This window comes from Lygodium microphyllum, chromosome 16, assembly GCF_053477565.2.
Source record: "Lygodium microphyllum isolate KBCC chromosome 16, Lygodium_microphyllum_v1.1.10, whole genome shotgun sequence".
Taxonomy (NCBI): Eukaryota; Viridiplantae; Streptophyta; class Polypodiopsida; order Schizaeales; family Lygodiaceae; genus Lygodium; species Lygodium microphyllum.
In genome coordinates, this window is record NC_141150.1 from 24,812,876 (window position 1) to 24,830,957 (window position 18,082).

General features: G+C 41.1%; 2 pseudogenes; both read right to left on the bottom strand.

Annotated features, from left to right (window-relative positions):
• Positions 1 to 4,013: 4,013 nt before the first annotated feature.
• On the bottom strand, positions 4,014 to 4,960 carry LOC148022640 (serine carboxypeptidase-like 49 pseudogene; annotated as a pseudogene).
• Positions 4,961 to 10,328: 5,368 nt separating this feature from the next.
• On the bottom strand, positions 10,329 to 14,113 carry LOC148022641 (aspartate aminotransferase P2, mitochondrial-like; annotated as a pseudogene).
• Between the last annotated feature and the right edge of the window lie 3,969 nt (positions 14,114 to 18,082).

Consider the following 18,082-nt stretch of genomic DNA (forward strand, 5'->3'; position numbering starts at 1 on the left):
GAGGGTGGGCCGAGTGACTAGTCCTTATCTTTCAATCAATGAGAGATGAGTTGTGTGGCATGGAGTGTTGTACACATAGATGGGCCTCTCAATGCACAAAGCATGATCTGTTCATGTGCACTGCATTGTAAGGCTCCTTAGCCTTTCTTCTTGCACCGTATGCCAACAGAGGGCGAGATGCACACTTGCACTATCAAATGCACACAAGATATACAACCTTTGCACAAGTGACTGTGAGGATAACATCAATGGTTTTTAGGAACGGGTTGCCCTCTTGTATCTATCAACAGAGTGTGCGACAGAGGGGGGTTGAGTGTGACTGGTATTTCCTAAATCAATTATTGAGAGGTGAGGATTAAGGGTAGATACGTTCTCACTTCCTTATGCACCCACGGGATGGATCTCTGCCACCATCATAGGCTACGTCACCCTGTTCTATACAGTGCATGACAAGGCTCCCTGGCCTTCCTTCTCGCACCGTATGCTGACACCGGGTGGAACACAGGAATGCACCATCAATTGTGGGCATACTCTTTCTAAATCATTTTCCCCTTGTTCAATTCTAAATCGGCCTTGAGTTATGGGATTTCATGCTTATTCATTGAGCGATGGGTGTCATGGGGCAAGTGATTGTTTTATCATCCTCCTGAGTGCCCATGAGCTGAGAGTTCTATTCTTCATCATCGACACTTGACTCCACAGACTTTACTGACAAAGCTACCTCCTTGGGTGCTGATGCATGGTCCCTGCCATGCTAGACATGTTCTGTGGTGAGCTCTGATACCTTCTACCGATGGCTCCGATTTTCCTGCATCAACAACGATTGTTCCCTTCAACCATCTACGAAATGGGCCAAGTGTTCTTAAGCCTACCTTTCTGTTTGCAAGTGCATGTTGAGTCTTAAGTGTGTGGACATCAACGTCTAGTTGATTAACAAGTCCTCGGCCATGTCGATCAATCTACCCTAAATGTTAAGGTCTTAAGTGTGGCGTCTTAAGTGTGGGGACACAGTGCATACCCCATGCTTATGTCATTAACCCACCCACCCACCCAGCCTTGTATCTCCTGTCATCGAGGGTGTTTTCCCCCTTACGGTTGCTTTTATTGCACAATTGTTTCCCTTTTCTATGTGAACACACCCTACATTCACCACACTTCCGATCCAACCTTATAGCCCTATTTGTCTCTTCGAATGACACACTTTTCCTTTTTACATCTCCCTATTCCGGTTTACTGTTTTTGCGTTATTAATTTTTTATACTTTCCTTGCACAATCGGATGTATTTCCATGAGAACGCGCTCTTATCACTTCGGAACAACGATCTGACATACCAACCCTGTCCTACGCCTTTGTTCGTTATTAATTTTTGCAAGTTTTTGTGTCTTTTTCATGTGTATTTTTGCCCTTTTTCCATAGGAACCTATCCTATTCTCCTTGAAATTCCATTCTGACTAGATAGCCTTGTTTGGCGACCCTTCTTGCACATTTTTTATTTTTCCTCCACCCTATTTCAACCTCTAAATTTTTTTAAATTAATTTTTAATAGTATTTTCAAGCTCTATTTCATTGTTTTTTCCATGTGAACGTCTCATAACCCCATCAAAAGTGAGTTCTAATTTGACATTCTTGAAGATCATTTGTGTCTTGACATTTTTTGGTTTTATTGTCCTTTGTTCTGGTGCACGGATCATTCAATATTAATTTTCGAATCCCTTTTTGAGTATGATTTTTTGGGTTTTTTCCATGTGAACGGGTCTTATCTTCATCCAAACCGTGTTCTGAAATGATAGCCTGCCCAGTATGACTTTTTGTACATTTTTACTGTTTTTGGCACTTCATTTTCATGAACGGATTTCTCGATATTAATTTTGATATGCATTTTTGGGCTTGTTTTTCACATGTTTCCTATGTGAACACCCTCATTTCACCTTGGACACCCTGTTGCACTTTTCCTTCATCTTTCCCTTGTAACCTGACACATTTTTCAATTTTATGGAATTTCATTTTGATGCACAGTTTGCATGTTTTTAAATTTTCTTTGTTTTCTCGAGTTCCTGTGCACCTCGCCTCGCGCGTGAATGCACGTATTTTTGCTTTTACACGCCTTGCGACGTCCCTTGTGGCATCCGCGCCTCCCCCACCACCGTCCTGGCCCATCTACGGGTCCCCCAACTGCAAATTTTTTTACCCCCACCCCATGCCTATGTACGGAAGGAGGGGGAGCTTCCTTATTTTTCTTTTTCTTCTTTTTCTAATTATTTATCTTACTTTTTTTACTGTTTTTAATTTAAAAAATTTAGCCCCCCTCCCCGACGGTTTCCCCCCTCTCCTTCCTCCCTCTTCTCTCTATTCTTCTTTCTCTCTCAGTATTCTTCGCTCTCCCCAACCCTTCCCTCTCTCTCCCTACTCCTGTTCTTCTTTTCGTCCTCTTCCCTCCCCCTACTCCTGTTCTTCTTTTTGTCCTCTTCCCTCCTCCTCCCCCCCTCCTCCTTCTCTCCTTCTCTTCTTCTTCTTCCCCCTCCGACCATCCTGTCCCCCCTCCTCCTCCACCCCTCCCTCTCCCTTTCCCTTTCTTCCCCCACCTCGCCTTCCCTTCCCCCTCCATCTCCTCCCTCCAACTCTTTCGCCCCCTTCACCTCCTGCCTCCACCTCTTCGCCCCCGCCACCTCTTCCCTCCCACCTCCTTCTCCTCCCCCATCCTTCCCTTCCTTCTTCTTTCTCCTCCCCCTCTTATCTTCTCCTCCTACCCTCCCTCTCACTATTGCAGCCTTCCCCTCGCTCTGGGTGCCGTAGTCGCCACCCTTGCCACCATGCCATGTTGTCGTGCCGCCCGCCCCCGCCATGTCCTCGCGCCTGTGCATGCCGCCACCTGCATCACCCATCCCCTTAACCCTTGCGCGCCACCCCCCCCCCCCCCCCCTACCTTCCACCCATCCGCCTTCCCCCCTACCCCACCCCCTCCCCTACCCGCTCGTCCCCCATCCCTAACCTAAACCCCCCACCCCACTAAACCCACCACCCAACTCCCAACCCCATTACCCTAACCCCCATTACCTAAACCCCCTACCCCACTAACTTAACCCTCACCCCATTACCCCTAAATCTCACCCCACTGAACCCCACCCTCCCATCTAACTACGCCCTGTCCCCCTACCCTCCCCATTCAACCCCCTACACACCCTCCCCTCAGCCCCTGTTGCGTGGCGCCCCGTTCTTGAGTGTCATCCCACCAAGGGGTATTTCCCCGCGTTTTTGTGCATGTTGGCCTTTTCATGTCTTGCGCATTGTCGAAGGGTTTTCGGAAAGCAAAGTCGCGACCACAAAGGTCCTTGAGAAATTCCAAGATGAAAGATCAAGTGAAACAAATAATCAAGAAGAATATGATGCCATGGTTTAAGTGTATTACAATTTTTGGTTCAAGTACAAGTGGCAAGACGGATCAACCAAGAGAATCAATCCTCTCAAGAAAACCACGTCAAGTTATAAATCAGATTACAAGAGCATCAAATATTTCATCCAGTCTTCAAGAGAATGTCTTCAAAATAGACTCTTCTTCAGCTGATGGGATAGCTAGTATGTGTCTTGAGTGCAGCACTAAAGTCAGTGCCACTGGAACTCGCCCAAGTTTCAATCTTTTTCCTTTTACACTTTTCAATCATTGCTAGTTTTCATTTGATCTACCATTATCAAATTTTCTTGATGTCCTGCTAGCTGGGAGTACCTTGTCATAATCAGTCACAGAAGCATCTGGTATTTTCAAATATGCAAGAGTTGCAACTGACGCAAACAAAGCAGCATCCAACAAACACCGATCCATCAGAATCAAGTCAATACACATCCAAATAGGCCATCCACGATGCCTTGCCTGGTGCAATACATAGCTCTTGTAAATCTACCATTGAGGAACTTGAAAGTGCATTTGTAATCTACTCTCTGATCACTAAAGCTTCTTCAAATGGCCTGCTAGGACATCCACAGCACCACTGGATCTTGTGCCTTTTTGCCACGTGATTCAAAGTACATATGGAACATCATTTACACTCCCAATAATGGACATGATAGAGTTGAATATCGAATTGCAGACCAAATATGAAGCTACGCATGTGACTGTACCACTTGTCCCAGAGAGCTTGATTGACATGTCATATGCAGGATACAGCTTGCTCAATCTGGTGTGATCCTTATCACCAATAAGGCCCATCTCAAAAGCATAATTTGCATATGCTTTGTACTGTATCTCTGGATCTGTGAGGCCATTGCCAATAGCAAATCCCTTCAAGTTGATTGATAAACCCTCTTTCGCTTTGTTGCCCATGTGAATGCGACTAGTAATAGCAAGAACGTAGTGTCCAGCATATGATTCTCCGGTAACATAGAACTCATTTCCTAAAAGCTCAGGATGTGCTTCATAGAAGGTGTGCAAAAAACTGTACATATCTTCACTGACGCCATTCTCATCATGCCGAATGTCTCGAATATCATTGCTGTAACTAAAACGAGTCCCAATTGGCTGGTCAACAAATATTATGTTTGACACATGATCCCACCCATACTTATTCCAGATAAGTGTAAGATTGTCAGTGATCTGAAAAGGCCCATTCCCATAAAAAAGTGTCAGCTCATTGCTACAACCAGGCCCGCCAGATGGAGTTTTTCTCGTCTGCTATTTTTTTAACCCTTCCCTCTACCTTCTGTAACACAAAAGCACCCTCCACAAAGATGCGTTCCCCTCCAAAAGAATCGTGAGCTTCCGCTCTGCTAAACATGGCTCCCTCCATCTTTAGCTTTTAAAAAAAAAATCCTGGCCACATCTACCCTTTCACAGGCTTGTTCCCATCCAGAGTTTTCATCATTAACCTCAAGTTTCTTCAGGACATCTTCAAAGCTCCCAACCTGAATATTCATATTGGCTCGTAAAGATGCACTTGCCCTTTTTTTGCTCCCACGATGCTCAATCATGTGTACTGTGATCCATTGCCATTAAAAACTATAGTACCCCATGTCAGTATGTGTTATCACTAGTCTCAATAATTTTACAAAACTGCAAGCCTAAACATGGCACTATTCCATTTGCAGTACTGAATTCTGAAATATGCGTTTGGGTCATATGTTGGTTAGGAGAGGGTAGAGGGTTGGTCTATATGGGAGCTCACATAGCACTAAAAAAAATGCTGAGCATTGCAGGGGAAATTTTATAATATCACTTATTATTCTAGCAATGCCAAGAGTCACACTACAGCTCTGCCTAAATGTTGTGACGCATCTTTCCCAGGAGGAACAAATATGAAGTTGCCCTCTTAGTTGTAACTTTGTCCAATGGCACAGCTTTACTCCACTATGTGAACCTAATATTTTATAGCCCATTCTCCTTCTAAATTATTTGTAACAAATATCAAATTCGCTCCCAAACAACACTTGTCTCTTTTGTGAAATTGAACATGAAACTGAAGGCAAAACGTTCTGGCAGAGCAAAGCACAACGTTTAAGTATGTACAAAGTAACAAATGTCGCACACACAACTTTTTGGTGGATTCCACACCTCGGATACGCAGCAGTATGACATCCACCCCCTCTAATCCTACGCATCCTTCGGATGGGCCAACTACCCATGATCATTGTCGTCAAGATCCACGTACAGATCAATCTCTTCATTGTCTATTTTCGGTATATCAGCAAGGTTATATGTCATATCATCTGTCTCTTCTACTGGAGTTTCTTCTCGTTGCTCTTCTCTTGCAAATTCTTCCATTGCATAATCCTCATCATCTCTTTTCTTGAAAATCCTGATTCTTTTTCCTGCAATGGGCACTCTAAGCACTGTCCCATCCAATTCTGTCAGCTCATATGTTGCATTATCAAAGACATGTCTGACTATGTACGGCCCAAACCATCTTTTCACCATCTTTCGAAGTGCAGTATGCTGATTTTCAAGGCTGCTATCAAAGACTAATACCCAGTCTCCCTCTTCTATTGCTCTAGGCCGCAAGCGATGCCTACTATCAAACCTGTCTTTATTTCTAAGTCTAGCAACCTTCAACTTGTCAATAGCTAGCTGAATATCCTCTGGTCTTCTCTCCAACTGTCGGATCCGAAGAGCTAAGAGCTCCTCTCTCATCAAATCCTCCTGCCAAGGTAAAACTGTCCAAGTCAAAGCACAAGTCTCAGTCGGCATAACCGTTTCTGACCATACATCAACTCTGCGGGCGTATATCCTGTTGTAACACTATGAGTCGTATGATCAGCCCACAAAGCAAATGGTAGAAGTCTCGACCATTCTCCAATCCATCCTCTACATGCTTTGACTAATGCTTTCACTATCGGCAGATGTCCTCTTTCACTCTTTCCATTTCCCTTTGGATTGTATGCTATGGTTAGAGCCAACTTGATTCCTAATTGAGAGAAAAACTCCCTAGCTTCATCTGCATCTAATTCACTGTGATCTGCAGTGATCTTACCCACACAGCCATACCTGCAAGAAAATTTTTTCCAATAAGAACTTACACACTGCACTAGTGGTCTTCATTCTCAAAGGTGTGCCCTCAACATGATTAGTAAGATCCTCTCTAGCCAATACAATATATCTCATCTGCCATAGACCCATCGGCATAGTAACCAAGTCAACTACCCACTTATAATGAATGCATAGCGGATAGGTCGGGTGAAGCTCGTCTCGATGATGCACCACAGAATACATCTGACAGTCTCTGGAAGTCTCTACAAAGCAACAAACATCTCTGTACATGCCTTTCCACCAATATTTTTCCTTGATTTTCTCATAAGTAGCCCACACTCCTCTATGAACAGCCCAAGGACTCTCATGAAACTCTCTCATCACCTGTAACTGGGTCTCTTTATTGCACACAACCCGCAAGGGTAATCCACCTCTTTTCTTCCGGTTCTTCCAAAGAAATCCGTCCTTGAGAAATTAACCATAGGCTTTTCTTCTGATCTTCTTGAACTCTTCATCTATCCATTCATCTCTTTTGCTTAGTGTACTAAGGTATTTGCCAATCTGCAACCAATCTCCAACATAGAGTTCTTCTATGAAAGCCACAATACCATAGACATGGCAAACATGATCAACCATAGCGGCTGAAATTTCTGCATCATCCTCTTGTGCAAGTAGTGTCTCCTTATCATCATATCTGGCTCTAGACAACATATCAGCCATGATTATCCTTCCTTGCTATATGCTTAAATTCTGGATTTAATGACTTGATGTATGCAATCCATCTCAGCATAGCTATATCCGGAGTATAGCAACTCCTAATCATACCTATCAATGGCAAGCAATCTGTCTCTACCACAACTGGAGCTCCAATAAAGTACTCCTTGTCAAATTTGAGAGCCGTAACAATTCCTAGTAATTCCCTCTTGATTTGCAGATACCTCCTCTGTCTCTCATTTAGGACTTTCTCCCCAAACCGAATAGCGTATATGTTTCCATCTGCATCATCTTGACCCACAGCCCAACCTATGCCAATTGGACTAGTGTCAACTGTCAATACAATAGGCCTTCTGCAATTACAATCCACTTTCCTGAGAGTAGGATAAATCTTCAATAGCTTCTTCAATTTCTGCATGGCTCTAGTGTGGCTCTCATCCCAATAAAATTTCTGCCCCTTTCAAAATAGTTGATATAAACAATCTGCTATGTGTGCAAAATGGGGTATCCAAATTATGTAAAACACACAGGCTCCAATGAATCTCCATACCTCTGAAGTGGTAGAACAATACTCCGTAATCTTTCCTATAGCATCCACCTTCGCAGGTGAAGGTTTCCTGCCATAATACCCGCACATATGTCCAACAATGGCAACCTCATTTACTCCAAAAACATATTTTTGTCATGATAGTGTCAAGTTCACTTCTTCTAACCTGGCCAAAATCTTTTCACAAGCTACAATATGATCAGCCACAAAGTATCTGCATCCCTGCTCATTTAGACTCTCATTCTTCTCTTCTTCTGCACACCCCTTAATGGGCACATCATCCAAGAAAGGCATGGTAAGCTGAGGTATATACTCATGAAGGACCTTATGCATGGCATTCATCATATGCGCAACATAATTAGTGGCATCTTGAGGCAAGGTACACATCTTGACAAGCCCAATAGGAGTTCTCATAGTGGTTATGTCCCTGCTTTCCAAGGCCAATTGAAACTGATCATATCCCGAATACAAGTCACCTAAAGAATAGATGGCACGTCCAGCAAATGCTTCTGCAAACACATCCACAACTGGACCTATACCAACATTCCTGATAGTAACTCTGTTTACTGGCTGCATGTCATGTATAAATCGGCGAGTACCATTCTTCTTTGGATCCATAAACCACCTATTTGAGTATGGTGCAGATGGCAGCTCTAGGATTCCCATTCTGATTTTCTCATTCAACAAGTCAACTAGCTTTGGCAGGTGTGCCCTAGGCACTAGAATAGGTCGGAGGTTCCATGGAATATGAGGAATAGTAAAGATCACCATAGGGGCAACAATATCCGGATTCACACATCCAATCTCATGCGAGAAGAAAGCAAACCCCCTTCCATGTGGCTCAAGCATATCCTGAAAGAATTGCTTCTTTGAGGGTAGCAAGAAATCACCATTTTCAATTTTTAATTCAGCAAGAGTCTCTGCTAAAAATTTATGGCCTATATGCTCTGGGTTCCTCAAAATTGGCTGCTTGGCAGCCCTCTCTATTTGCTGATCACTGTTAGGTGGAAGCGGTCCAGCTACCGCGGCTTCACCTTCTTATCCACTGTCTTGTATTTTGTGTCAACCCTGGCTTTATTATGATCCTCTGCACTACTCAAATCATGCTATAAATCAGCAATTTTGCCACCTGGTGGCTGAATATCCTCAGCCCTCTGATCTATGAACTGCATAGGAACAGCCCTAAACTCTGGATGCTGAAATATTTTAGTAGTAAACTCTATTGACTGAAAGTTTTCAGCCCTCTATGTCTTTATAGGCTGATCATAATCAGCCGAAAACTCTATTTGCTGAATTTCTTCAGCTCTCAATACTTTTTGTTGAGTCACCTCAGCCTCTGACTCTATTTGTGACGCAAAATCTGAAATTTCATGAAACATGTCCAGGGAGTGTGCTGATACATTACTGAGACAACTCTACATATCAGCTTTTAGCATATTTTCCATCTTTGTCATCGTATCTGCACAAACCATACTATCATATATCCCATCTATATTACTATCATCCTCTAAAATACCTGCATTTTTCAAATCTTTCTCCTTTCTGCATATGTATTGCCCTTGTAGCTCTAGGCAACTTAGAAATCTTCTGATAACTCATCGAACTGTTTGCTGAAATTCCAATAAAATTGGAGGAGAAAAAACTGCTACTACTAGGAGGCGAGAACTCCAATCTCCTCTGCTCTGTACCACTCTCATCTCGCGGAACAGCGGTACCTATTGAAAACCTGAATCCCTCATAGTGGGCAAAGGTGCATCTCAAAGAGTATCCTTGATTCTAGCATGATTTACACACACAGTCATAAACTGGACTGCTCTCATACCATCTTTACTGTGAATCCATGCATAAGCAGATCCATCATCCATTACTTTCGTCTCCATGCGCATCTCTGTGATGAATGGCTGTCCTATGATTATGGGGTAAGAGCATGAATCCTGCACAAAGAAATGGGAATCCTCCTCTACATCTCCAATAGAAATCCTGACACTAGGACAGGCAGCATACAAATCACCTACAGTGTTGTTGGCGGCTCTCATACGCCACCCATGCTCTATATCCATAGGCCATCTATTACTTTCATAAACTCCACGAACTATGAGATTAATCTCTGAACCATGATCCACCAAAGCAACATAAGGCACCTGTTTCTCTCCAATTTTTACCATTGTTTCTGTAGTTGCCCTAGCCCAATGACTCCGCGACAAATGACTGCGCGGTACCAAGATAGGCTGATCAATTTCAGCATAATGCATAGGCTGAACCCTTTTCTCTGTCTGCGGAAAAACAGAAGCATTCTCGACCATAACCTCATCCTTATCCAACTCCAACTCCCCAACCAAAACTCCATGTGTATCAGTAGTAGGCAATGTATGTCTTTTTCTCTTCAGGACTTCTTGAAAATGATCTTGAAACTCTCTTTTTGAAATGCCCAAAACCTCAGAAATAGTAAAAGTCACCTCCCTCACTGCCAAGTATCTTGTCATTAAAGATTTTCTTCATGTCCGTAGATGTCTCAATATCGGATATTAATCTAAATCCTGGTTGCTTTCTCTGTCTAGGTTCCTGCATATTTTTTTTCTTTTGAGCATCCTCCATTTGTCGTTCTGGCCCTGGTCTCAAAGACGGCCCTGCAGTAGGTGGAGTAACAAAATCACCCCCTCTAGTCTTTTTAGCTGCATTTGGATTCTCTTCATCTCTCTTACGTTTCTCCTCAACAAGTACATCTGCTCCCTGAGACTTAGCCAAGTAGGCATAAATAGTGTACCTGTCAACAGGCGAATCCCAACGTGTCTCAGATCTGATGCTAGAACCTACACTAGTCAAAACAGTCTGCTAAATTTTCCCCTTGTTTGCCGTCTCTATAGCATAGGTCCATAATGCTGATTGACTCTCTGAACCTTTCTCAATCTGGACTCCATATGCAGAGGCATCTCCTCTAACTGCCACATAAGAAGTACGCGCAGCCATATCATCTACTAATTTCTTCATTCTGCCTTTCCCAAAATTGGTAGCAAGCGGAACTCCTATTTCAGTCAACCAGATCTTGCCATCTTATCCCCAAAATACCAAATTCTTTCACCTTGCATCTTGAAAAGATTCGCAATCCCTAGAATGCTGATGGTCTGTACTATGACAACAAATACATCTTCGATCTCTCCTAGGTGCACTAGGAGCACTTCTAGGTGCACTAGGAGCACTAGAAGAAATAGTAGGCGCGGTCGAAGCAAACTACTCTTTCAATTTTCCCACCAATTTTACTTCAACTGACTCCAGTGTCAAATCCATTATGCCTTTGATTATGTCATCAAGAGAGGAAGGAACCAAAGGAGCAGATGACTTTGGAGCAGAAGGAGCTGGCATCGGTCTTGGAGCAGGAGGAACATGAGGATTAGAAATAGTAGGCACTGGCATAGGCCAAGTAACTGGCTAAGGAAGAGAAGAAATGACAAGGGTAGGAGCAGACATAGGAGCAGAAGACTGGATCGATGTCATAGATCTATTCTGTAGGCGGGTCTTCCATATCTGCCTCTTGGTCAAAGTCGAGACCGCATCCTGGGTGTCTTGCCAATCTATTTTAAGACCCATAGGCTTCGTGGAATCCTCAAGAAGCTCTCCTAATTCTTCCTGAAGAGCAGGATCTGCAACTTGCAAGAAAAGTTCAACTTTCTCAATATCCAATGCTCTTTGTTCAATGGCATCAAGCTGACTATATCTCTCTTCAAATTCTCGTATCAATTCTGAAGTAGCTAGACCTTTGTTTGGCATGTAGATCCACTCTCGGAATGACCGCCGTGTAGCCATCCCAAAGTCCTCAAGAAAATACTCCTCTTTCAAGGCCTTCTTAAAATCTTGCCAATGCGAATTTTGAAGGAAAAGATCAGTCACTTTTACCCTCAAGGCAGGTGTGACAAGGCGAAGAAAATATTTACTCATAAGTCCTGTCAATACTCCACAAAATCCCATCTTAATCTCATACATCTTCAAATAAGCCGATACATTACGTCCATCAAATAGCTTCTTTTCTTTTTCAACTGCTTCAATCACCTTAGTCACGCTGATTGCATTCTCTTGCTCCGAATATAGTTGCTTTTGTTGAGACAACTATTGTTGATGTAACTGTTGCTGCTGCTGCATATACAATTGTATCTGTTGATTTTGAAACTACATATACATAGACATATTCTGCAAAATCTGCTTTAAATCATTCGTAGAAGTACTTGAAGCAGAAGTCGATGATGAAGTCGAAGTAGAGGACAAAGCAGGAATCGTAGAAGGGGCTCAAATTGATACTGATGTATCTCCCATCCTGAAATTTTTTTAATACGATGCTAACACGTCGGGCTCACCAAAGATGTCGAAGGGTTCTCGAAATCAAAGTCGCGACCATAGAGGTCCTTGAGAAATTCCAAGATAGAAGATCAATCAAGCGAATAAGAAAGATGAGAAAATGATGTCAAGTCTCTGTTTTTATTTTTGCCAATAACTGAAGACAAATAGAAAGCCAAATTAGCTTGCAGTGGCAACTTCGGGTGAAGATGTAATGACATTTGTGGCTCCAATTTGCTCAACATATAATCCAAGGTTCTTATTGTAGGATTGTGAAATAAACAACTCCATCCTACGAGCAGCAAATCGTCTTACGGAATTGGCATCATCATCAAGTCTGCCACTGGCAAAGCCCTGATAGGCCACATTAAAGAAAGCAGTGTGACCTTTCTCTTGAATAACATTAGCAATGATCTCCTATTGCTCTGGAGTAGGATCAATTCCTATGGGATTGTGTGCACAGCCATGTAATAGAATGATTGAACCTACAGGAGCAGCCTTAATATCGGATATCATCCCATCAAAATCTAGACCACCTGTCTTTGGATCAAAGTATCTATACTCTGACCATGGAACACCAGCATCATTCAAAATATTCTTGTGGTTTCCCCAAGTTGGAGAAGAAATAAGCACTTTTGCTCTAGGTAGGTATCGTTGGATGAAGGCCGCTGTAAGCTGAAGAGACCCTGTTTCTAAGAGCGACTGAACTGTGGCCACTCTTCCTTCTTTGATCATTGGATTATCAACTCCAAGAAGTAACTCTGCAGTGACTTTGTTGAAAGCTGCTCACACCTCAATCGGAAGATATTCTTTGTTCTCGCCCTTCTCTAACATAAGCTTTTCAGCCTTCTTCACAACATTCAAAACATAAGGCTGCAGGTCCTCTGTCCTGTAAGCTCCCACCCTTAAATTTAGCTTGAAATCGCTTGTGTTCGCTTTGAATGCCTCTCTCTAGTCCTCTTCCTCTTTTTGAAACTCATAAACTCTTCTATGGTCCAGAGTAACGTCAATGCATCGTTTTTCATTTATCTCCGAGAGTATCAAGAATGCAGTGCATTATAGCGTGATGAATCCATCCAAACGTGCGACGTTCTTATGCTTGTCGTGTTAATCTGGCAACTCTGAAACTCCTCTTCAACTCCCTATTTTCGTTCTTGAGTTGCTTGTACTTCTCTCTGTTCGGAGGCAAAGTATAGTTCTTAGTATTGCGCTGCAAATCGTACATGGCTTTTATGCATTCCTTCAATTCTGAGGCCCTGTTTCCTCAATAGTGTTCCAGCATTGCATTTTTCTTCCCCAAGCGGAGTTTTTTTTTCTGCTAATTTTGTCAAATATAAATGCTTTTTCTACCATGTTGTGTGATGTCTGTGTGTAGAGTTCATCCAATGTCCAAAGCTTTCAAATCACTAGAAGCATTCAGGAGACCAATAAATGTAGTTTTATCTAGAGAGACATCCCCTAGCTGCATCTGTTGATAACATATTTGAACCTCGTTACTACAGCCATGTTTCACATACCCTGATAGAAGTGCATTCCATGATACAATATCTCAAACTGGCAACTCGTGAAGAACTTTATGTGCATCTAAAAGCCATCCAGATTTGGCATACATGTCAATCAAACTGCTACCAATATGCATGTATGTTTCCCAACCCTTTTGTGTTGCCTTGATATGCAGATTTTGCCCATATTCTATAGCGTCTATAAAGCTACAAGCCTTCACACTGCTAATGAATGTAACTTCATTCCGGGAAATGCCATCTGACTGCATCTCCTCAATGCATCTCGGAACCTCCATTCCATTCCCAAGTTCAGCATGTCCTAGGATCACTGCATTCCAAGACACTACATCTTGATCTGACAGCTTACTTAAAACATCATGAGCTCCTAGTAGTGAACTGCATTTGCAATACATGTCAATCAAGCTGCAACTGACAAATGCATCCCTTTCAGAGCCATATTGCAGAGCCTTAGAATGGATGATATGACCTTGCTTCACGTCTGCTAAACAAGCACAAGCTTTCAGCAAGGCAATGAATGTATGAGTCCTGGGATGCACACTGTCCTCCAGCATTATGCTTTTTCTTCTCCTATTGTTGCCAACACAATGTCTGAAATAGATCTGATCCACATCACGACTCCCTCCAAAAGCAGAGATTAGCACCCTTCATTGTGCCACTAAAGGCATAATTAAGTCCCACACTCAATTTACAACCAGACATTGAGTGTTCAAACAGTAAGCCCTTCCACACTCAGCCCATTATCACTGCAACATTCACCATATAGAAAAGTATATCAAAGTGACCTTGTTGAGTCAAGCCTGTCCATGCCTTGAAAGGACGATGGAGATCATCCTGTGTAACATATGCAAGAGTCTCATTGTCAATCCATTCCATATACTCACTGACACGATGTAAAGGCTTTCCCACAAACTCACTAGTCTTTGTATCCACAGTATAGACCGTGTAAACCTCATCACCTTTTTGTATCTTCAGCATAAGCAAACAGCTTGAGAAGCTCGGGAAAACCATACTCATTGCAGATCTAGAGCCCATTCTCCTTCTAAATTGTTTGTAACAAATATCAGATTCACTCCCAAACAGCACTTGTCTCTTCTGTGAAATTGAACATGAACCAATTGAAGGCAAAACGTTCAGGTAGAGCAAAGCACAATGTCTAAGTATGTACAAAGTAACAAATGTCACACACACAACTTTTTGGTGGATTTCACACGTTGGATGTGCAGCAGTACGACAGTGTAAGCCATTGTTTGAGTGCAAAAGGGTGTTTGTGTTTGTGTTCATGTTCGTGAGCTGTAAGTGGCTGTTTACACATGAGGGCATATGCGATGACTTGTTCATGCAGTGGTCATTGCCTGTCCGAGCACAAGCTATTGTTCACGCATAGCCGGCTACCCCATTTTTCATTAAAAATTTGTCAAAAACCCTAAAAAACACAAAAAATTAGAATAAAATTAATAAAAATTCTAAAAATTTTACAAAAAATAGCTCAAACTCATTTGACCAACCAATGTTTTTTAGATTATTTTCCAAAGCTGAAATTCCAAAAATAAATTTCATAAAATTTAAAAACTTCAAAAAATAATTTAAAATCCATTAAAATTTGTTAAAAATCATTAAAAGCAAACAAAAATTAAAAAAATTTCAAAAAAATCAATCCAATTTTTACTTTAATATTTATTTTTTAAAAAAGATGAACATGCTTTACAAAATGGTCAAATTTTTGTTTTTGGACAAAATTCTTGAAAAAAATATGTTAAATGCAAAATATAAACGAAAAAATGTTGGAAAAATCTAAACACCTTGCTGCAATTTGTTGGTTCAATTTCACTCATGTTGGACGGTTGAAACATCACACTTAAAGTTCGAAACCTTTTTTATATATCCAACCTAACACATTTCAAAAAAAAAATCCAACCTCCAAAATGCTTTTTAGTTGGATTCACACTTAAACATTTCAACCTGTGGGATTTATTCATTAAAAACAACAAAAAAAAAATAAAACAAAAGTTAACACACAACTGAGACACTAACCCCAACCAAATTAAATACACCCACCCTAACCTTGTCAGTAAAAGTATTGTCTTGCCAAAAATCTAACCAAACACCACATGTTCCTTGATTATTTTTTTAATGAGAAGGTGGTTTTTTAAAATAATGAGCTTACCATATTCAAATCTTTTTGAGTTGTTGGCTTTTCTCTTTTCAGACTCATTTGCATTGTGGGATGATACGTGTGCATTTAGTATCCTTGCGCACACCACACACACATACTCTTAGGTAATTCTTTTTCCCTTCTCATTGATTTTATTTTGCTACCCCAAAATTCACATATTAATTTTTAAAATGAACCCTAATCACCACCATGGCATGCACATCCACACTTAACACATCTTCTTTTTAAGAAGAGTGCTTCAGACACATTAAATTCTTAATTCATGAATCTGCATTTAGAGACCTAGTCTGGGTATCAAAGTTTGGGATTTGTTAAAACCATTGTTCCACCTTAATAAATTGTAAATAAAAATTTAAAAATAAACCCTCATTTTCTTTTCTAAGGTTTACAACCTAATAAATTTTAATCCATTTTTAATAATTTATTAAAATAAAAGTTTCACTAAAACCATTCTCCTCACTGCACTTTTTTCCCCCTTTTTCAATAAACACGCTTCGAGGGATGGATATTTGTAGTCTTTAGAATGGTCTTTTTTGTCACTGAGGACGGTCAATGATGTTCTGGTTATGTTGTGTGTGGTTATTGATTTCGTTGATTTATACAATTAAGGGTACGGTCTGAATTTATTTTTCAATTTATCTACCTGATACGGGGATTCATAGTGCTTGTCCCCTCACTGCACTTTTTTCCCCCCTTTTTTAATAAACACACTTCGAGGGATGGATACCTGTAGTCTTCAGGATGGTCTTTTTTGTCACTGATGGTCAATGATGTTCTGGTTATGTTGTGTGTGGTTATTGATTTCATTGATTTATATGATTAAGGGTACGGTCTGAATTTTTTTTTCAATTTATCTACCTGATATGGGGATTCATGGTGCTTGTTTGTCTTGCATAGCATAAAGCTTTTGATCGCATATGTGTAGAGCTCATGTCAAATTTTTTCTAGGATGTGCCTTGCTTGGGGATAGTCGGTTGAGTCTCCTTTCAAAACCTTGGTTGATATCTTATCTTTGATCTTTTCTCTTGGTTTTGCAGGTATATATTTTGTTTGTGAGTTGTGTTGTCTGTTCACTATCTGAATGGCAATCCATATGCCTCCTCCTGTTTAGTACATCCCACTGATTAGTAGGGATTTTTCTTCCCTACTGAATTTTGAGCCTATTGCGAAAGCTGGCCTTGCATCTTTTGTGGTTGGAGCCCTTTGAGCCTATTCCAGACAATCTAGCCTTTTGTGATGAGTTTCTCGCGTCATACAGAAAGAAATCGGGCTTGGTTCAAGGCACTTCCATGGTCTTAACACCTAGAGGGTTAGGGAGGAAGGCTTTGTCCCTTCCCTACAAAGGGGAGCCCTTTGTCATATCCAGACAGTTATTTTCAAATGAAAAGATCCTCCAGGTGTTACATAGAAGCAAACTAAAGAGATCCTCGATGTCAAGAAGGTGATTAACACTTTAGGAGTGTCTCTCTCAAGGATCACTGATCCTCTCTGGAAGCTATTCTGCTAGTTTCTCTAGGACGGGTTCATGCATGCCAAGACACCATCTCACTACTTATCAAAGGAGCTCTTCACAACTTCCAGGATGGTTTTAAGAGGGGTTGCCATTGACTGGAGCACTTGCCTTCTTACGAAGATGGACTAACATTTTGTCAAGGTGACTGGAGGGAATGTTACCAATGCAATCTTTTGTTCATATTTATATTCTTTTCTGACATAATCAGGCCTTAAGAAGGGTGTACTAATATGCTTCTAGCTAAAACAGTACTAGAGCTACTAAAGTACTAGTCACTTGAATGACACGAATGTAGTACTAGCTTAAATAGTACTTGAGTAATGCCAAGATACTACTAAAATTAATCAAAAAGAATATTTATAGAGTTATTCTAAAGTTACAAAGAAACTTAAGATTGTTAGATGAAAGCCTGAGGAATTCACTATATGTACAATGTCTATATGATGTGTGTTCATCAAGGCTTATTTATAAATATCCTTATCTTTGAGTCTCCTTTAGAAGATGTACTTCTTTGTAACTTTAATTTTGAGTAATAATTGACCACATTTTTATGATCCCCTTGGTGTGCAAAGTTTACTAAAACTTATTTTTTTAGCCTTTGCCTTTCATCTTGGGGATTTCAATCATAAATATATGTATGTACCACATGGGCTTAGCATAAGGAATTTTTAAAATATCATTTTTATACATTTTTTACATATAGAAGGGTCCCATGTAAAAGGGGTTACTTACAAATTGAATAGAAAACGGTTATGATAGCCACCAATAGGTTATTTAGCCTTAATACCATGCAATGAAAGTGATAGTGAGTAAGAGAGAGAGAGACAATGAGAC